This window comes from Sebastes umbrosus, chromosome 2, assembly GCF_015220745.1.
Source record: "Sebastes umbrosus isolate fSebUmb1 chromosome 2, fSebUmb1.pri, whole genome shotgun sequence".
In the NCBI taxonomy this organism is placed as follows: domain Eukaryota; kingdom Metazoa; phylum Chordata; class Actinopteri; order Perciformes; family Sebastidae; genus Sebastes; species Sebastes umbrosus.
This window is the reverse complement of record NC_051270.1, coordinates 23961278-23984548: the sequence shown is the minus strand read 5'-3', so window position 1 is coordinate 23984548 and position 23271 is coordinate 23961278. Positions and strand designations below refer to the sequence as shown.

Sequence of the window (23271 nt, the reverse complement as noted above, 5' to 3'; positions counted from 1 at the left end):
ACTTCATTCTCTGCTCAGGTAGACATTAATCCTCTATATCTTTACATAGCAAATAGTTGTTTCCTGCAATAGAAATGCTCTGGATATCGAATTTAGCAACTTTAATGCACTTCTGGGGAGATTCTTAACAAATGAATGCATAGAAACATTAATATTAACTACAAGATAAGTAGATATAAAATATCAATGCAAATATTAATTTCAGAGAGAACTTAAATCAGCTTCAGTTCAATATTCAAACGGTCTGGTTTAAGATATGAGCACCCCCTTGACTATTGTCTGCTGACCATTGCTAAAACTCCTAATAACACTCATGCCTTGATACCAGAAAAAAAAGAGGGGCAGCACTGTTTGAGTTTTAATGTTTTATACATGACGTCAGCCAAGTTAGACTTGGCCATGGAGATGGTGACTGCAGAAAGAAGTGGCGAGAGGTGAGCCAGAGAAGCAATCTCTCCCAAATGAAGGACAGGACCTGCCAGTACTACTATCCATCCCTTCTCTCTCCCTTACATAAACACACACACCTTTCTTGCTATGTCCCCCAGTTCCTTTCTCTCTCTATCCTCCTGTAGCATCCTCTCTATCCTCTGAGCCACTCCCTCTGCGGTCAGATAGAGGCCAACACTTCAGCATATTGCAGCATACTGTGTGCACACTCGCAGATGCACTGGCACACACCACAAGCACACTTACATCAGGATGTTATAGTACCAGATTTAGGAAACGTCACATTAAGGCCCAAGACTGACAATGTGAAGTGATTTAAAACCTACTTGCTAAAATTAAAATGAACTCTTGGCTGTGTCTAACAATTTCACAACTGGTGAAACTGTCATGCAAAATGAGCACTGGCCAATGACAACAAATATAGGGCTGCACGATTTTGAAAAAAATATCTAATTGCCATCTATTTAATTGACCAATATTGCATTGCAATATGATGTGCGACATTAGAGGGTATGACTTTTACATGATTATTCTTATTTCCACTGAAAAACATATTAAAATGATTATGGTGTGATGTTTGTGGGGATCTGTACAAAACAAAGATGTTTTCTTAAGCCTGTAGAATATGATGTGTAAGCCAGAACATCTTAGTAGCATGACAATATTTAATTCAAAATGTATTTTTACACACATTCGCCTTTAACAAATATTGTGATTTCCTCCTCATCCTGTGATTTGAAAACTGCAGTTGGTCATATTGTGATTTCGAAAGCTTTTTGATTAATTGTGCAGTCCTAAACAAATATTAATTCTCCATTTAAAAGAATTTCGGTATAAAATGCCATGAATCCAGCTAACTCTGCAGCTAGTAGCTACGCTAACCAGCCTCAAGAGTGATTCAATGATGCCAAATCTATGAAAAGGTGTAAATGCAGCCATAATAAATAATAGTGCATGCGGCTGTGGATTTATTCCTTTTAAAGCATGGGAGGTATATTAATGTGCACTGTAAATAAGTTCAATAATAATGTTATATTCATAAATACCATTACTGTATAGTGTAACATCGTGGGATGAATACATACATGCTGTATTTACCCCAGTGAGTCGTTATGAAAGTGCAAAGTATTAAAAACTGCTAGGTTCAAGAATATAAATGCTAATGTAGTTCCAGACGTCTGCTGCATTAAACATGTTCAAAACTATGACCTCAAACATGGAGGCTTCATGGACCGATTTTTACCTTACTAAGTTTTAGCATTGCAAGCAATTTTGCTAGAACATGCATCCTTGATTATATACAGGGAAACAACATTCAGCAATGGGAAACCACAAAGATGTAGACACACACAGCAGTGAAAGAGGTGAAGGTGCACGTGCAGAGTAGAAAAGTAGTTGTTTACTCCAAACTCATGCCACTCCTAAGTCATGACTCTCATTGTACACACAGAAACACACCTCAAATTTTCCACACTGACAGACCGAGAGCAACAAGCCCATCCCTGTATGCAGCTGCTGTGTTGTTCAGCTGTCTGTGCTCATGTTTGTGTGTGTCATGTAGCGTGGTGTGTGCACAAACCCAATTACCTATTGCACAATCAGATACAAATCAGCAGCAAACTCCCTGGCAGTCGGTCAACTGATCTCGGGGTTGGTTAACAGATATGGCTTACACACAGTAACATAAATGGTGAAGCAAGTGTTATAGGGGTCAAAGTGTCCTCATAGCAGAAATGTTTATGAGGCACAAAAATGCAAGTTAAGTTTATATACTTATGGTTATACTCCCATTGAAAGTCATCACCCATGCTGTAGCAACACAGTCAAAATTAACAAGGAGCCTGCAACTGAAGTGAAATATTCATGCACCACCACATTCTTTTTAAGTGTGTGAGTTTTAAATATATGTTCAAGAAGGTTTACGATGACTAAGACATTTTTTTTTTTTTTTTTATCAACAGAGAAACGTCTACACTTCGTCAATTGTACACCGCAGATCATTGAGCTGCCATTTTTTTAATATCTGGGTTGAGTTAATTAAAAATTGCGGCCGCTATTGATGGCAGCGTGGCTATTTAAAAATCCCAGGTTTGCGCCGGATGTCCCCTGTTGTGCAAGTGACGCTTCTCTTTGACCGATCAGTGGTCTACAGCGTTTTAACTCCACCTTCAAGTATCGGCTCAGGTCGCTTGGAACCTCGACCGAGGTGGTACCAAAAATGGAGCGATTCTATTGGTACCATCCACAACTTTTGCTAATGGAAACGCAAAAATAACCGTTCTAATGTGTAACGAACTGAACTGGCCTGCTTGGAGGAAAGTGAAACCTGCCAAAAGACATCAAATCAAAAGTTGCACTGAGACGCAGCTCAAACTGAGTCAATGACCATCCAACATATCTGACAGTGCAGCAATATTTTCCGTTACACAAGTTTATAGCTAATGCTAACAGCTAAAATCACAGACGTGGCTAAATGTGTTTTATGGGGCATTCAAAAGCAAATGTTGTCATGTCTTTCACATTCTGCACACAATAGTGCTCTGTTTATACCAAGGTATTTCAAGTCTCTTAAAGTTACAGACATATAGTACCAAACACGTGGCAGCCACAGGTACTGACACGGCTTGTTGTTGTTGTTGTTGTTGTTTGATTCAGCATCACCCACAGTTGCACGCTATTATAGGTTTTAGGGAAAGTAGCAAAAATCACAATTCTGCTTCGGCAGAGACGTCATATTGCCATACCACACTCTAAAAGACTCATTGTTCATCTGACATTATTTACAAATCCGGGTCAAGTCTGAACTTAAGTAGGATGAGCAGCAAGTCAAGTCTGAAGTCATCTGTTGCTGCGTCCCATTTCATCCCTCAGTTATCCCTATCTAATGACACATCAAATGACTTTAGCCCAGCCCCTCTCACTCCAAACACAGATTTCTCACCAACCACTGTTTTTACCACACCATGCCAAAAGCCTGCATGATGTGATAAAATACATCTGTCATTCATACAGCATCATTATTCATGATCAATTATTTTGAAATTGTATTGAAGGATGTTACTTTTTATTAATGTCGAATTTAAAAACACAAATTAATCACATTTCTTTTTCCAATTTATGAAATACCAGAAAATGCTGGTTGCAAATGTCCAGTTAAGTATTCTGGTTATTATGACATTATAATGGTAACAACATCTCATCCAGTTTGTGCATATGTGTAGAGCAGTCTATGGACATGCCGTGCAGTATAATGGTCTATAGAAGGACAGCAGCAGCAGCAGCGGCTAGCTAGCCTGTTTGGTGTGCAAATAAAGCCAGCCGGGCTCGACTGCTGTATCCTGGCAACCGGAGACCAGCCTGGCTGCTCAGTCCCTGACCTGGGCCTATTCACTTCATTATAAACCTGTGTAGAGAAAGAAGAGGCCAGCACATGAACGCACACACACAAACATGTGCAAACACACACGAGCGCTGAGAGGAAAGATGCATTATGCTAGAACAGACGAAAGGAGCAGAATGACTGAGTGTAGAGCGTTGTATCAAAGAAGAGCAGTGATTCTTGAGAGTTGAGGGTTCGTGCTTCTAGATTAGTCTTTTAAAGTTATAAAAGATATGGGTTTAGTATACTAGCCTACATACTCTATTGTTCCTATAACTAGTTTGTATTTTCAGAAAACAAGTTTTGGGGTTAAATAAAACAGTATCAGATCTCAATCTTTTCCTACTTAATAAAAGTCGTCATGCTTATATGTCGATCTGAGCAGCAGACACACAAGGGCATCTGGAAATGACAAAATATATTTGAAATGTGAGTGAGTGGGAGTGGTTCTATTATCCATAAGGCTCTTGGAGCAGAGAGAGCCAGAAAGCAAGAGAGGAGTGAGATGTGGGGAGGAATCCAATCACTTGGTCTGATTTTCTATTCTGAGCACGTTCACTCTCCCTTACACCTCTCTGTTCCATCCAATAACAGCTCAGTGCTTGCTGCCTGCCTGCCTGCCAGTCTGGTAAATCATGCTGTCTTTGCCAGTGACCTCGCAAAGATAGTGGCAGGCCTGTATATATATGCAGCTAGGCTGCAGGAAAGGCCAGAGACAATCTAGTGCTTTTTGGCTCTCTCCTCTCAATCCCTCAGCTTCATCAGTGCTCTGACTCATTCTCATTTCTTCCCCCTCTCCTCTCTGAGTACTTCTCTCTCATCTGCCTTCCTCTCTATTCTCAACATCTCTCTCTCTCTCTCTCCTCTCTCACAGGCAAAAGCCTGACATTGCCACAGCAACGTGTGAGCGCATGCACATGCACACACATGGAAAGCCTGTTGCCTAGCAACTCAGGGATGAGACAGATGCAGGCCTATCTAGTGAAGCTAGTGAAAGAGCTGTGAACGGAGAGAGAGGGGGAACCTATTGATAGAAGAGTGCTTCTGCATATCAACCTCAAGCAATGAGGATTCAATCGCTCTCTGACCTTTGGACCACCGTCTGACCAAACAGAGCTGTTTCACTCATTCATACACTCCTATGTGCTGACAAATATCATGTCTAACACAGCTACCACATAGGGCAAACAGTCTATAGTCACTTTGACACAAGAGGTTGTGCAGTAAAACTGTACTATTCCTGAAAACATTAAACCGGTTTGTAGTGATCACACTATCAAGCAATATAAACCAAACTACCACCACTACAACAAACACAACAACAACAACAAAAATGGCACTTCAAACATCAGCTGAAGCCACATCATCTGCTCCAATTCTCTGGATAGCTTGGCCTTATTTTCACATGCACAACCCCCCTGACCAAGTTGTTAAGCAGGACTGATGGAAAGAACAACAATGTTTGGTGGACCTGTCTTCTCATGCAGGGAATGTACCCAGGCTGATAGGTGTCATAATAATCACGCATAGCCAAGCACAAAATGCACCAAAATAACAAGATCTTATCTTCTTATCTTATCTAAAGAACGTATATTGAAGGTGTCCTACTTACCAGACTATATTCTAAAGGAAGTGATTTGAAGGGATGCTTTGTTATTTTCAATTCAACATCACTGTTTCTTCTTGCCTAATACTGTAAGGATTCCAGTTAGAAATTGTTGGCACAGGCGGAGTCTGTGTGGCAGCAAGTATGAAGCAGCTACCTGGCTAGCCACTTCCAGCCTTGGCCTTAAGCTACACCCACACTGAGTTGCTCACTGAATTTAGAGCTCAAGACACAAACAGTTCTGTACAGATACAAACTTTTAAAAGCAAGCGAGTGGTAAATATTTTGTCGCAATAAATGCCATGTAGTCTTAAATAATTACAGAACCAAGTTCATCTGCTGAGTTTATTTACTGTGTATTGTATATCAGCTCTTAATAAAAATCAAGTAATACTTCCAATCTCTCAGGAAGTGTTTCTCAACTGGCTTGCAGAGAGTTTGGACTCCAGGCTTACGAATCTAAACAGCTCAGATCAGTTGATACCTTTAAGGTATCAATCGAAATAACCCAGTACCAAGTAGTATCAAAACTTCTCCAGTCAAACGATACCTGCAATTGATCCATTTTGTACCAGATCTAGAAAAAGATTACCGTTTTTTTTTGCTCGCAGCCAATCACCGCAAGCGTTCTACGATTTATTGCGACGTGTGATTGGCCCACTACCACAGCAGCCACAACCCATGCAGCCAGGATTGCCTGTCCGCACATGGTTCTGAACATGGAGATGTGTGAGCCGGCAGCAAGCAACTAACAGTGCTTACAGCGCTAACAACGGCAACAAATGCTCACAGAGAGAGAACTTAACCTGGGGGGCGGGTACTGGAGGGTGGCCGTTACGCTTCCGTGACAACGCAGCCCTGCAACCGTGGGTCGGGGGTAGCCATGAATGTTGTGTAGCCATGAAATAACTGAAAATATTTCAAGCTAAGAGGCAAGAGCCAGTTCACACTGGAACCAAAACATCACTGCAGCTGATGCAATATACAGCGTATACAGTACTGTATTTGCTTACTGCCATAGCTTGCATAGAAAGCCTTACAATTTTGAACAACGAATCAGTGTCAAGTTTGGCGATGTTTAGTCAGAATGAGTCAAATGCGACATCAGAAATAAGAAATCCTACTACAATGGAAAAGTATCTCAAATGTGATGAAACAGTTTTGCTCCGGCGTGGCAGGAATGTAAAACAATAAAGTGTTATTGTGTTGCAGACATGTGGAGGGACTAAAGACAGTGACCAGTGGTAGCGCTTCACATTTATTTACAACACACAGACACTTTTGCATTCCAGGTTAATGAAATACAATTAATAATGATAATACGGGGGCACGATTTGTGACAGGTTCATATTGTGGCTAGCACATCAAATATAAATGTGGCAATTACAGAATCCCACATTTAACAAATAAGCTGTGTGGCATGTCTGACGATACATAAAACAAACTCAGTGGTTAATGGAAAGAAAAGATCAAGGATGTGAGTGAATCAAAAATACATCTCTGGCAAAGAGTAATAAGCCTTGACCCTTCCTACATCAAAAACTAAATTGCCTAACTGGTGAATAAATCACCTTCCAAGAGAGCGGAAAACTATTTTCCAATAAAGAATGTTTGAAACGTTTCTGTGCACGACAAAAAAAAACTATGGCAGGTTGTGAATTGCAGAAAGAGATTATACGAACATAAAACAATGTGCTAATACTTCTTAGGCCTTGAATAAAGATCAAATCATCCACGTATTCCTGAACATTAAGCGTCAGGTAGGGTTTCAGTTACAAACATACAAATGAGTAAGTATTGGAACTGAAACTTCAATAAAAACTCGATCTGATAAGCAGTGTAAAAAGACATAAAACAAAACCAAACTCCGCAAAAAGCTGATTAGAGTCATCTTGCAGGCGAGCGGTCAAGACAGGTCAAACTGCTGTGCAACATACTCTATACTAATAAAAACACAATGTGCTTCACATAGCTAAAACAACTGGATATACACTGAGGAGGGACAACACATAAGATACACAGATTCACATGAAACAGGAAAAGACAACCGTGCAACTTCCAAGTCATATTCATATACAGATAGTGTACTAAGTCTAGACCTAATTTCTAAAAATATCAGAGCCAGCACCAGGGGTTAACGCCACAGCCTGAAGTGCGGTCCCATTCCTCACACAGCATTTGCAGCCTCTTGCATTCAGGCTCTTACAGTCTTTAAAAGGTGCTAAATGTGATATTGGGAGTATTTCTATTGCAAATCTCCGTAGTGGCCAAACGGCGGTACTACAACTTCCATGTCCATCACGTGGACACTGGAGCGAGGGTTGGGAGGCGGAGTTAAAGGAAACACTACTGCGCCTGCTCTATGGGCCCAATGGATGCGGAAGATCGCCGGATGATCCTGGTACTTAATCACTCGGCAGGCGAGCCATTTTGGCTTCATGCGCCACTGTGCAACTCTCATAGGAATGAACGAGAGCCCGCCAACAATGCTGTATCCAGTTCTCTTTATACATCCATGGCAGACATGGCCGGCCCTGCTATGTCAACAAAGCAAGGAGAAGCAATTACAACACAGAGGGAGAGCGATTTCCTTCTCTGCTCAGGTAGACATTATTCTTCTATATCTTTACATAGTAAGAGTTGTTTTCTACTATATTATTACTATTACTATATGGCTTACGGTGGATATTGTAATGGAGGCTCGGCTTTGAAACAAGCTTGCTTCATGTTGGGGATGAGGATTTTTGGTGATGTGCCTACACCATTGCATCCAACAAAACGCAATGGTGTGGGTCAACCACTGAATTGCAAAAGTATCATAACTGGTTTCATCACTCTACTGACAGCTAACACAACCTTTCCAAAAATCACTTGACATAGGTAATCTAAAAAAAGTGTTTTTTTTTCTTCTGTTGATCAGTGCAGAAAAAAAGATCCATTAATCGTCTGTGACTCAAAGTTGGTGTATGAATAACAGAGGTGATGATATCATACAATCTGGACTGTGAGGAACAAACTGCTGAACAAAACAGTAAACATATATGGGCAACACATTTATCCTATCAGAATCTAATCTTTCTTGAGACAGTCTTAGTAAATGTGACAACTATTTCCAGTACCTGCACACACTCTGAAAAATAGAAGACTTTTTTTCTAAATCAGTATCGATAACTTAAAAGGCATATTATTCTGCTTTCCTTTAAACTGTGTGGTCACGATGGAACAAATACAAAAGTCTCTGCTGTTTATTTATTTTGGACCATTATAACAGCTGGGGAATGACGGAGATGACATGCGTCAGGGGTCCCAGTTCAGATTTGAAGCCGGGACATGATGGTTATTTGGTATATGCTTTAGCTCACTGAGCAACGAGGCCGCCCATCTGCCTATTATTGTAAAGTGAGCAATGTGTTAAGATGTGTGTGTGTGTGTGTGTGTGTGTGTGTGTGTGTGTGTGTGTGTGTGTGTGATCTACATCATTATGCTCCTGCAAGAGACCGACAGAGAAGATAAATGATTGAATGTGTGTGTGCCTGCTTGAGAGAACATGAATGAGTGAGTGTGTATGTGTACAAGTAAGTGTGTGTGGTAGTAGAATGTGAGGCACGGTGACTGGATCTACATTAATTAAGGATTACGTGAGGAGGTAAAAATAAATGCAGAGCAGAGGGAGAAAGCCTGGATGGATAATGAACAGAGCGAGAGAGAGATGCATTGGAGGAGAAACACAGAGGGTGGATATGACCTTTCCACAGATGAGCATCATAATGTCTCACAAACACACACGCCAATGTACAACCGCCATCATCTAAAGAGCGTCCAATGTTTGAAGCCGTGATGCAATTCTGATAAAAGTTTTGGTTAAAAACGCACTAGTTTCATACAAAGGGACAGATACCTCAGACATAACATTCTGTCCGCTATTTGAACTCATCACATACTCTGCACCTCTTGCACCAGGCATTGTTTGCTCTTGTACATTATGGTTAAAGATCTCAGCAGCTGACAGCCATTCGGTTTTGAATGAGGACTTCTATTTTTTATTTTTTGTCCAATAGAGACAGAGCACAACACGTCACACTCTGAAAAACACGCCCACTCGAGGGGAAACAATCGGTCCCACATTATGCAAGCAAGGGCTGGAACGCTAACAAAATGCCTGTATCTAGTTAAAAACATCACATTTCAGCATGCCAAAGAATCATTTTAGCACCCTATGTCTACCAGGGTAGGTGCAGTTGATAACTGAAATGATGATGGATGACAAATAATGGAACGTGTCCACAGGGGCGTTTTTTTTATCGCAAGGGATCGCCTCGCTTCCCAGCATTGGACGCTTGATGGGCTGCCACTAGATACAAGGCACTAGGCACCTGATTGGATGAACGCTTCTCCTCGTGGGCTGCTGCTCCAAGCTTTCAAACTGGAACCAACATGGCGGCTCGTTTAGAAACTTTATTCTCTTATATCACGAAAATAGTTCACTGAAAACATTTGACGCCTATTCTCTCTAATCACGACGCCACGCTACCAGAATGCATTGCACAGCTGCTTACATAGACAATGAATGGGAAGTGTGAAAAAGACGGAGGCTATGGACATGATGAAATTATCTGTTAGCGAGCTAATGTTAGCTATGTGTTATCAAGCTACTATAGTTAGCTAAGGCAGTTGCAAACATAATGACCACATTTCACTATAACACAAGCTGCATACTGTCAAAATGCTTTAGCTTAACTAACAGAAATATAGTTAGCCTAAAACTGACATTTGGACAAAATGCTTGCTGCACACGTTGGCATACTGAGCGTCAGGATCCCCCAGTTTAGTCACTTTTGTCTTCTTAATGGCTCAGTATTTTGGTTCAGCAGCTTGTAAAAACTTAGTGCTGGGTTGGTAGTACCCAGTACTCTGTTGGTAGTGCATCCCACCACTCAGCAACTTTTAGGCATTTGCCAGCAGACATAATTGAAGTCAACGAAGACAGTCAATGGAGAGCGATGAATTGTTTTCCCCTCCGGTGTGGGCAGGATTTAATTGTGCTCTGCGTCTATGAGGACATCTTCACCAAGTCTCTCTTGCACCCCCCTACTTGGGCCTGCTTCATTCATTACAACCTGTATTATCCCACTGTGTCACTCTGCTTGGTTTACTTTGGTCTCCTCTGCTTTCTACTAATTTCAGCATTTGACTTGTGCTCATTTTCTTGACACAAAGTATGGGTTACTAATCACTATATACATTTGGCAGATGTGTCTGTCCACGGTGAATTACAACAAACACATTCAACCTCCAAAGGAACAAAAGCTAGATGACAGAGTCAAAACTGTTTTCACATCACAACCAAAGACTTTCACAATAACCGTTCTTTATCACAATAAAAGCCACGAAGGAAGAACCCCCTATTCCTCATATCTATTACTCAATCTGAATACGTTGCCTCACCTCATTTTTAGTAGGCTCAATCAATGATCCAAAAGTAAACAAAGGCAAAGTCCTACCATAAACACAAGATTAGAACCTGCAGTTACTCCAAAATTCATGACTGATGGTTATTTAAATAGACGTGTGTAATGCTACTGTACTTATATTGATATTGTTTCAAAGTAAGCTAAAGCTGAATGAAACATTATTCAGACCGACCAGCTAACATGTTAGCTTGTTCAAATGCACTGATCCAATGTGCTAGCTAAAAAAAAGCAATTTTCCTTAGCAGCCTCAGCCCCTTTCTGTCCCCGTCTGTCCTTGTGTGAGAACAAGACCAGCAGAAATAAACTCATTTACACTGGTAGAGAAGAGTGAAATGAAGGAAAAGGAAAAACGCTACAGAACAGCTACCACATAGGGCTGCACGTTTATGGCCAAGATGATAATCACGATTATTGATTTATTTTTAGGGACAAAATATTTCTATTGCACTTTCACATTTAAATAAACAGAGCACTGCTTTCACATCAATGTTGTGCAATATTCCTGCTAATGTACAAATCTTTGCATCAAAAAATTGAATAACTTAAATAAGGTTCTTTGCCTGAATTTAGTGCATTGTTGTTTTGCCCGTCTGCTCTCTGTTAAAATGAGTAATATACAGTATATTACTATTCTACTCTGGACTGCAGCAGCAACATTCAGGAAAGTCTTTCACAGACTGCCGCTGTAGGGTGACAGCTCACCAAAAGTGAAGCCAAAACATCTTGATCGCCAGCTGGTTTGTTGGCTGTTAGTTTAGGAAGCGCTTGAGTTGATATCCAGAAGAGTTTTCTATGAGCGGAGCACACAATTTACATAATAGAAATATGCAAAAACATGAATGGTTTGAGTGGCATTTAACAATGCAACAAGATGCGCAACAGAAGTAATCAAGGGCAGTCATATGTCACAGAACAGCGCATCGCCTATTGTAAATAAATATAACTTATTCCAATGCTGTAATCCACCAAATCACAGTCAGGATGTTCTCTTACTAATGATTAAATTCAGAGTGACAAAAACAGATTTATTAAAAACAGTGTATGCAAAAGTAGTCAAATAACATTGTGCAGAAGTAAAGCAGATATCGGCCAATTTATCGGCAATCGGCTTTTTCCTGCTCCAACATATCATTATTATATTGGCCTTTAAAAATCCACTATCGGTCGACCTCTAGTAATAAACCCTGTGTCTGAAATTGTGTCTATTATAGCTTTTGTGGGAATAGGAGTCACATGTTATGAATAAACTTGAAGTACTGGTGAAGACCCCTCTGAGATAGAACGGCCAATACATGGTCTCATTCTGCCGCACTGCTTTCTGTTATTACACAGGGACCAGAAGGTGGGACGGGCAGCTGACTTGGCACATATGGAGACGGAGAAGAAGGAGAACCAACAGCAGAGACCAGCAGCAGACAGACAGCCAGACAAGCAACCTGATCCCCACAATGACAGAGGAATGCAGGCAGAGCCAGAACAGAGCGAACACATTCAGCTACAATAACAGCACTTCCAAATGGAGCCTCGCTGGCTAGGAATCATTCCTCAGACACGCACAACATACACACGTGGGTGCAGCGTAGCTGGGGACCAAACAGAATGTTAATGCTGTCCTGGTGCAGAGGGGTGGAGGGAGGCAGGATCCCAGATGAATTATAAATCACTGGGCAGGGCCGGATGGAGGGATGGAAGGATGAAAGGCCTGCTACTGCAGAGCACAGCCAGCTGAGGGCTGGGGCGGTGCCTGCTTAAAGAGGGGGCAGGGAACTGATGCCAGACTCAGGCAGTGGCGAAGTTATAATATTCATAATAGGAACATGCAGATTTTTTTAGGGTGTATTTGTGTGCGTACACATTTTCATGCGAGTGCAGGAACCGTAAGGTGTGTGAATGCCATTTAAAAGTCGTGGGCAAGCTCAGAAATGATTCGCCATGTCTCCATCAAGCTGAGCAGAGGAACATTTGAATATAAGTTCCAGTTAAGTTTCTGTTGCCCAGAGAAAAAAAAAAAGGTAAATTAAAAGTGCTTCTGAATTCTGTCATCATCCAGAGCACGAGCTCACAAATTCCCCCGTTTCCACTACATTCATTCAGAGGTGGCAGGAATCCTTGGGTGCAATACTGCCCTATTTTTTGACATCCTATTCCCAGCAATAACACACAGTCATGTATAATAGACAAGTCAGACATTAGGGGTTCACATAACAATTGCTATTCTTACCCTCTATGATTCTGAATCGTTTCACAAATGCAGAAAGTACATTTTTCTAAATTGTTAATGATGACGGAACGAAAAAAGTAGTAGTACAACAGTAGAGTGCAGAATGTACAACGCGCACATACTAGAGTTCATCTTCAAAATTGGCAAGCGTTTGGGTGCATTTTGGATTTAATAACTTAATCATTAGCTCTGTAAGACAAAAGTGAAGTGACTACTTTGTACCCCCATCGCCCAGAGACTGGTTTACGTTAGTGGAGTAGAGCACCAAACTCCAGCACTAATAAACGAGATCAGCTGACCAACTCACACTGCAGCACTTTACAAAACTCCCAACTAGAGATGTTCCGATACCATTTTTTCCTTCCCAATACCGATTCTGATACCTGAACTTGCGTTATCGGCCGATACCGAGTACCGATCCGATACCAGCGTGATAAAAATATATATTATTATCATTATTTAACAGCTGTTTACTACTGACCGTGTAAGGATGGGATATGATTACTATCTTTGTTGTATTGTGCTCTGTGTTTTAATGTAAATGTTTTCTACGATTGCTGGTGCTGAAATTGGCAACACTAGTGCCACAGCTCAAAACGGAAGCCTTACATACTGTACATATTGCCATTTCACTTGTTCGATTTTCCACTGTGAAATATTGCCAAAAAGCTGACATTTTCCTTGCTCTGACTACCGTTACCGTTACACTCTCCACCAGCACCACACTGTTGTTATCATCACGTCACAAACTACCTGCAATCAGTTCTTCTTCGCTGCTCTAAAACAGTAGTTGCCAGTGGCAGCCATGATACATCCAGGGCGACAGCACAGTGAAGGCTACTGTTTTGGAGTGGCAAAGAAGAATTGATTTCTGGTTAAACAAGTTGATTCTTTTCTGGGTCGGATTGATGCATAGACTGGCGTACTTGTCGATACCCAATACCAAGTTTTGGGCAGTATCGGACGCATTTCCAATACTGGTATTGGTATTGTAATAACTCTACTCCCCACCAACTCTGGTCGGGTAAATAAAATCATTCGGATTCACAATCTGTTTAAGTTCAAAAGACGTGTGCTGTATAGTATTTTGGATAACAATGGCTGGCTTTCCCCGGTACAAACGTTGCAGCAGAGTCACTGTTCTACCAGAGATATAATGCTAATAACAAGTTAAAACAATACAGCAGGGACACATAGCTGAGTTGTTACACACACCCATTGCTACCACGCATTCAACATGCATTCTATGCAAATCCGAATACACTGTTGCAATGAAACAGTCTTAAGTATTTTGGCTAGCCTAAGCCAAACAAACTCTAACCTTAACCTCAGTGAAGTGAATACTGAGGCAGAACAAATAAACCTAACAGGTAGGCAGGCAAACTAACAACTGACCACGTCAGGTCTGTGGCAGGCCACAGTCACTCATAATGGAATAATCAATAAAAGCCGTCAGATTGGACAGAAAGGCTCCAATTAGTGGTTTGAGCAAGTGCTGTTCAGGACACTTTCACTGAGACTAGAGAGACTAAAGAACCCTCGGAAATATCCATCAAATTGTCAACAAAATCTTTCTATAAAGATATTATATACAGTTTTTCTGGTAAACATTTAAGCCGAGGTTGTGTGTGGCATAACTGAAATTATGACACAGTTGGCTTGGAGCATGGTATCATTCTAAAAATATACTCTGTCCAGTAAAAGAGCAGCATAGCTTGGAGGGACACGTGCTTGCTGTGACCACACATCACAGGGTCCTTCGGTCAAATGGAGACAAAGGCTCAATCCCATGATCCCCTACATCCTCGCCTTTAAGTTTGGCCATATAAAAAGCGACATCCCAAACCAGTTAGGGAGTAGTGGAAGAGGAAAACAAACATAATATCACTCAACCTGGACAATAGAAAGACTGGTTGGCAAATTCTTATGAGCCCAAACCAGCAACTTGATCAACAGACTATAACAAGGCAACTACGGCTCCTATCTAATAGGCAACTTGGCCTAACAGCCATGACACACAAAGCCGATGGTCAGCTGTCGGACAGCGGCATGAGGCGACGCAACAGTCAGCCTTCATCCGCGCTAGTTCTTTGATATCGGCTTTGTGTGTTTGGGCCTTAATGCTTAGCCTAAGCCAAGCAGCACAACACAACCAGTTTGCATGCAGTTTTGAATTAGCATCTGTTTATCTCTTAGTATAAGCGTGTGTGTATGTGTGTGTGTCTAGGTGTGTATGCATGCATACTGGCTCTCCATCTTCGTCCGAAATGGAAACTGCAATAATTGAAAGGAGGCACTACCCTGAGGGAATTGTTCTTCCGGTGTTCACTGTTCACAAGGCATCACTTCTGAGCCTGAGCCTGCACACAGATGTGCACAAACACGTACACACTCATTCCCAGACAACAGCTATCAACATATGTATGCAATTTAGCCAATTAAAGCTTTAACCCATAACCCTGTGCAGCCCTACCACAGAGGTAACACAAACTGTTTTCATGTGAGAGTAGCGAAGACAAAGGATAAAAAAAGGATTTATTACGATAAGAAAGCAGGAAAAAGGAATAATAATATTAATAGAAAACAGCAATGGTTTTCACTGCTTGGGCCATTTCCCTTTTCAATTCCCCATTTCACAAGGCCAATACCCAATACAAAACTTTGATAGGAATTTAAGCACCAATGCAGTCTTTTAATGATAATGTCATACATGGTCAGCATCAACTGTTTGCTTCGTAGCAAGCTCTGCTGGGTCCTCTAACAAAACATACATGATATTCAAGCTTTTAAATCAAATGTATACGATGCGTTTTCTGGAACACGCATGTATCTGGGAAATTAGTTGCCATTTATGATGAGAACAATGACCATATTTCCATGAGGAGTGCCATTAAATTTACCAATACAGATTTGGGATGCTCGTAACTGATCAATAATCTATTTTTCACGTTAAAAAATATATTACCCAACAATGTAGGAGATGACACGTGCAGAGTAACAATCAGACAACATCATGTGCTTTTGTTGTAGTCCTAGGCAATGCAAAGTTGAGATGGAACTATACTATTTTGTTGTACAGGGCTCAACACTAACTTTTAAAAGTGGTTGCCAGGCCAACAACAATGCATCTGCACAAATATGGTTGCCATTTTTAGTCACCTTATAAGATACTATGCGGTTATACGCCAGCTTAATAATAAAGATGTGACATGAAAGAATAAAAGATTTATTACAGTTACCAAACATAATTCTTATATAAGAATAATAAGATAATAGATAATACAAAATAATAAGCTCATTATAATTAATTAATAAGATAATTATCCATCCAGCTCAAAGATGCCGCGATTCTTGGCTCCCCAAGGCGTTACAGATCTCCTTTATGATATTCGTTCAGGTTCATCTGGTTCTTTGTCAGTTGGATCAATTTACACATATGTTTGTAATGTTGACGGGTTAGTCAAGCTTTTCACCCCGCAGTCGAATAACTTAATTTGCTTCGACATTGTCTCAAACGAATGCATGTGCGAGTAACGCATCTATGCATGTGCAGCGTTGTCTGGTTCTGACTGTAACAACAATATTTAAAGCTCACCAATGCAGCAACTTTTAAAAATGTATTTATTTCGGGGTGCACGTTTTGCTGTTTACTGTCTCCATTTTTTATATGTTAAAGGCAGGGTTGACTATGTTATCCAGTATACACTATTTGTTATATTGGTTGAAATGGTTTACACCCCGACAGCGATCCATTACTGATGAGCTTTGAAAAAGGACCGGAAAAGAGCCGTCATCTACAGCTGCTGTAATCCTGTTAAAACATACTTTTGTGTGAATCGACAGTAGTATGTATCTTTTCTGACGCACTGAGTAGTAATTTACGACGACTCAACAGGTGTACTATCGTTTAACATACTTTTGTTTGAATAGACTATAGTATGCATCTTTTCTGACGCACTGATTAGTAATTTACGTCATCACTTCCTGAGAGCCTCCTTGCCGGTTGGAGACGTGAACCATGGTAACCCGAGTCAACCTCAGGTGACCAAAACGAATCAAAATCGGAACTAATTTAAATATATATTATGCCTAGCAAAGTGAAATCTTATACTTACAGTTAAATTGAAGCGTTATTGATGTTAATGTCCATTATGAACGTTGCTGCAGCATCCAAAGTTGCATACTATAATATTTCAACAGAAATAGTATGCAATTTGGGTACTATTGGTTTCATACTAAGGTTTCGGACATACTAAAATATCTCACATACTGTTTTAGTGTACTCCATAGCATGTTAGTATGGAATTTCAGACGCAAACAAAGAACTGGTGGCCAATTTCTCAAAATGTTTGCCAATGGCAACATGGCAACTGTTATTGTCGAGCCCTGTTGTAGTACTAGGCAATGCAAGTAGGTGTGTGCTGCCTTTCTCTGTATGATATCTTTGTTCCACCAGTCGTGTGTGAATATATTATGTAGTGCACTTGAGGTGCATGGATGATGAGTGCTGCACAACAAAGTAATACTATGGAAATCCCAGCTGAGTTGCATTCTGTCAGCTCTCCATGTCAGCTAGCTGTTCTAAGGCTCATGCTAATGTCGGCCATACTACCGGCTCTAGTGTCTCACAGCAGCTCCCAGAGCAGCGCAACATATATCATAACAGGCGTCGCAGCTGTACTGCTACAGCTATGATACCAACGGAAGTCTTTGGGGACAAGCAGTGCTTCACACAAGCTTCAGACACTGTCAAAACTGAAGTTAAAGACCTTCTAAGAGCATCCTATCTACTGGTAGAATGGAAACGTCAGAGTCTGTACATCCCGGGGACAGCGGTTTCTCATGTTTGGCTTGTTTTCTGTAAGCAGTGTGGTGTTGAAGCATGGTGGAATTACCAAGATAGCTAGCTAGCGGACAGCTGGCTGGTTAGCTTGGGATGATTCTGCCATGCTTTGGTGCTCTAAGGAGCTGCAACCACACACTTTACGACCCCATTGACGTGAGTTCTGTTGTCACCATAACAACAAGCAACAATTGCCATTTTCTTTTTCATTAGTCAAATTACCACAGCAAATAGTTCAACAACCCTTCTACTCCTATTTTATTTATATTTATTACACGGCTGTGTTGAATACCTGATTCTGATTGGTCAATCACGGCGTTCTGTAGTTTGTAATTTCTGTATAACAGACCGTTGCTATGGGCGCAGTTCAGATGTCGGACTCTGGCGGACCATTTTTGTGTCAAAATATTGATTTCTTCAGTAAGTGGACGTGTAATAAGCGGGATAATGTACAGCTAGCAGGTCATTATTGTGAAAGAATCCCCTTCAGGGCGATGAGAGACCCCTAATAAGGATAAAAAACTTTAGTTACTGGGAATGTCTGAAGATAATATCTGGAGTTTCTAAGTATGAGAAACCTAAGTGGGTAAAGCAGCTTAGTCATCTCAGCAACAATGATGAAGCTGAACAAAGAATTTGAGCACAAATAACTTTCCGTGGAAAACGAAGGGATGCACATAAAGTATGATGGAGGGGTAATTATAGCAAAAAAACAACACGCAAGCCAAAGTCAAGAAAGGAGCCGAGGTTAAAATAGTTAAAAAACAACACGCATAAGGTTAAGGAGAGACGTGGTGCAAAAATAGTATTGAAGATGTTGTTTTTCGTTTCCCATTTAACTGTCCAGAGGGAGCTCACATGCAGACCAAACCAGTCAAGAGACCTTTGGGTGCTCTCGAAACGCTACTAAACAAACTCCTGATCTTCCTCACTTCTCTCCCAGCCGTCCCCTACCCCCACACTCCAAGGCTGGAATTTCCTGTTGATGGCCCAGTGCAGACGCCCACTCTCCTACGGAAAACTTACTTTGAAGATGAGCACGAGAGACAGAAGACGGAGAAAACCACAGACTAGAAATGCATGTCATGATTGTGCCTTCTGGCAAAATCTGGAAAGTTTACACTCCTGGCACACGTTTCTATTTACCCATGCCAGAGAAGCAGGCTACCACTAAAATTACACACAAAAAGGAAAATACACAAATGTAACTGAAGGGAATGGAAGTTGTTGACTGGGCTATAAAAAAAAAAAGTGGATGGTACAGACGGAATATTGGACAGGAAGTTTGGGCTGCACTGGACAGGATTACAATGTCTCAGTCTTGGACTGTTTCATGGACAGAGGTTCTTGGTCTTACTAGTAGAAGGGTGGCTGCAAGAGGGTCCAATGTGGTTAGGCAGCTCTGAGGACAAGGGGTGCATTGAGGCTAGGGAAAAGGGACAGATGATACAGGCGTGTGAATGTACAGCCCCAAAAGCCAGCCTACTCAGGTTCCCTCCACAAAGCTTCCATTTTACCGTAGCACACCCTACCCCCTTCCTCATCTTGCACACAGATGCACATCCCTCCTCAGCTTCTCACCCCATTGTGCTCGCCTTAAATGTGCTCTCAGCATGTCCTTTTATGTTATGGCATAATTTTGCATGTAACGGTTGACCACCATTAGGGCTACTGGATACACTCTTAACTGTCAGCCCTGTGCGTGTGTGATGTAATATTGGAGTGTTTTCAGGAAGCACTGAAGGGGGGGTGGACAGGGTTGCAGGGCATTGTATTTTTCCTTCACCCCTCCTTCTGTTTTTGTTCGCTTGAGTGACTCATCAAAAAAAAAGCCCCTGTGCTCTCTTTTCTCCCCTTCCAAGGTCTGGCCAATATGAAAGCAGCCCTGGAGAGAGGAGGACAAAAGGACACACATGTGACACGCTAAGGCCATTTGGGATCTGGGTCAGGATGGTGAGCCGGTCCTCAAATCCTGGCATTCACCAGTAAACGCCTCCGACAGACTGCAGCCCCCGGCCACCTCGCCGTACCCTTTAAACTCACACACACTCACAAGAAGATGATCTTGATACATGAAACTCATCTCATCTGCTAACTTCAAATTAAAAAGGTCAAAAATAATGTTCTGAATTTACAGAAAAAAAACCCCCTCCTCTTTGACAATAAAGACACACGCATGCGTGCGCATGTGAAGAGGCCCTGGTTTTCAATGGGGGTGAGAGGGGTGTCTTCGGTGTCAGAGCTGAGAAGCAGAAGGCAGCATTCATATGCAGATACTCTGCCATGTGTGGAAGGAGCACAGAAGAAAGGGCTTCCCTCCACACCAGAACATGGCTAAACAATCCCTCACAAGGGTGAGACACGTAATCTCACACAAATCGTGAGTTAACCAGTCAACAGGTAGCAGGCAGAACTTAGTACTAGTAAAAACAAGCACCAACAGATGTGCAGTGTGCATTGGCCTGGATTTGACCCTAATGGATTGTTAACATGGTCACGCAATGGGTCTGGGCTTAAAAACTAAGAGCATATGTATTATTAATCTTAAAATGGTACGCCTTGGTGTATAGATGAATAAAAAATCTAAATAAAATTCTTGTAAAAAAGGTGAAAACCTGCATAACATAAAGCAGAAATATAGGGATGCACCGATCCAACTTTTTCAGTCCCGATACCGATACCTGAGCCTGGGGTATCGGCTGATACCGAATACCGATCTGATACCAGTGTTTAATTAATAAGCTGTATGCCTCACTGTGTCAGTGACTGTGATCATTCTTTTATGTGTAAGGCAACATCAGGCTTGACTTAAATATTGCTTTCCTAACTTTGTAAAACAAAATGTAACAAATAGATATATAGCCGATACCCAATCCAGCTATTTGGGTCAGTATCGGCCCGATACCCGATCCGGTATCGGTGCATCTCTAGCAGGAAGTCAAGACAAGACAATGTCAAACTGTCACTCTGATAGCAAACTTAAATCTCAGCCAAAAATCTGGAAATAGGCCTAAGCATTTTATTTCTGACGCAATAATAAATCTGCTTGCCGCAGCTGATGGATTCAGCATCTAGGTCAGAGTGAATGCAGTGTGCAGAGAAGAAGAGAGGCAAGCAGGACTGGTTGTTATAGTACAAATGTGTAGTTGTAGTTGTGTGTGTAGTTTTTCCTCTAAAAACGGCATACTGCAGGGGAAAGCTATATGTCCAGTACCAGAGAAACAAACAAAACATGAGAATTACCACTCTGGAGTACAAATTAAGCAGAAAAAAACAATTTCAAACATAAAATGGTCGTCTGTAGCTCCTTTGCCTGCACACTCAAACACACTTCTCTTACACAACGCTGAACGTGAGAGGGCTCAAGATAGAGCAACTGAGCAGGGATCCGGCTTTTGAAGCATAAAGGAGTGAGTCATGATGACCTACATAGGCTGTGAGGAGAGAGTGAGAGAGAAAGAGAAGGGGGTGTGGGGTGGGAGAGATTCCTTCCGCATATCAAAGTGTTTACTTGGCTCTGCATGTGCCTTCTCTCTGGGAGGGAGGGAAGGGAAAAAAGGGAAAGCAAGAGGGGGGTAGATAACGTTAGGATGGAAAAGAAAATGAGAGGACAGGAAAGAGGGAGTTAAATAATACAATGGCTGACACTGTTGTTGCCTCCCTTGATCTTTCAGGACATACAGAAAGCCTAGCCAACAAATTTCCCCAAAAAAATCGACCCTTAAATCACAGACATACAAGATTAATGCTGGGAGACGACAACAACATCTCTATGGTCTGAACAGGCACACTGCAAACACCAATAATTAACCAGCATGTATCTCCTGCATGCTAAGCTACAGGCATTGTCTTACAAGCACTGTGATGTAAATATATGTGGAGGCAACGCAGTGTCTCCATGATATATCAGCTAGAATTCAACCCAATACCAAGGAGACCGGCAATATTCCTGGCTGATCAATAAGCACTGCGGAGAGATCCAGTTCCCTTTGAAGCCGAGCCGTGGATCTGGTTTCCTAATCACCTCCACCACTGCACCCTGTTCCTCCTCCTTTTTTTTGTCCCTCCCACAGATTTTCCAATACAATGGAGCAGTTTTCACACTACATGTGGGCCTGAGCTGGGTCGGCCTGTTTGGGAGAAGAGAGGGGGAGTAGTAGCTTCAGAGAGAGAGAGAGAGAGAGAGGCACAGAGGGAAGGCAAAGGAGAACAAGGAGAAAGTGGTACCACAGAGGGGAAAAGCTATCATTTCTGGAAATGGGACAACACAAGAGCCTAGCATTCACACTCGGCGCTACATCGTTTGCAGTTGAATTTGTTTTCAGATCAAGGTGTATGGGGGTTTTAACAGTGTTTTGTGTTGAGGCCTCTTACTTTATTGGAGACCTTGGAATCAAAAGCAGCGCCATGTGAAGAGAAATTATCTTTTGAGAGATCTTCAGTTACAGCATAATTGGCCAACACTAAACCAAGGCCAGAGTACTTGGCATTTGCTGATATAAAAATGTTATATAATATAGTATCACACTATACAGTATGTCTATAACTAAATCAGTGAATTTATATTGCAAAAATATTTTTTAATATATGTTTGGTTGTAGAATGTGTTACAATTAGGGCTGTCAATCGATTCAAATATTTAATCGCATGATTGTCCATAGTTAATTGCACATATTTTATCTGTTCAAAATGTACCTTAAAGGGAGATTTGACAAGTATTTAATACTCTTATCAACATTCGAGTGGGGAAATAAGCTTGCTCTATGCAAATGTATGTGTATATTTATTATTGGAAATCAATTATCAACACAAAACAATGGCACATATTGTCCAGAAACCCTCACAGGTACTGCATTTAGCATACAAAAATATGCTCAAATCATAACATGGTAAACTCAAGTCCAACAGGAAACAACAGCTGTCAAAACTTGCCAAAAAATGTAGTGCAATTTGGAGTGTTTTTTAACCTCCTTCCTGACAAGCTAGTATGACATGGTTGGTACTAATGTATTCCTTAGGTTTTTTAGTTTCATATGATATCAGTATATTCACTCTAGCTTTAAAACTGAGCCCACTAGAACCTAAAAACCGCAAGTTGTGTTAATGCGTTTAAAGAAATTAGTTGCGTTAAAACGAATTTGCATTAATGCGTTAACTTTGACAGCCCTAATAAAAACGTTATATCATTTTGCCTAAGTATCATACTATACAATATGTCTATAACTATTGCAAAATATTTTATAATATATGTTTGACTGAATGCAAAACAAAGTAAAGTTACGAGAACAAAATGACTAAAAA

General features: G+C 41.2%; 1 protein-coding gene across 3 annotated transcripts in view; it reads right to left on the bottom strand.

Moving 5' to 3' along the window:
* The window catches only part of ankrd11 (ankyrin repeat domain 11), a 125499-nt gene that overhangs the window by 35640 nt on the left and 66588 nt on the right, over positions 1–23271 (bottom strand). Inside the window, exon 1 of one of the 3 annotated variants that reach the window (XM_037750595.1) lies at positions 19328–19411. The exons of the other annotated variants lie outside the window; for them this stretch is intronic. The gene's annotated coding sequence lies outside the window, so the exon portion shown is untranslated. Of the gene's footprint in view, positions 1–19327; positions 19412–23271 lie in introns of those variants that run through there. 3 annotated transcript variants of the gene reach the window in all.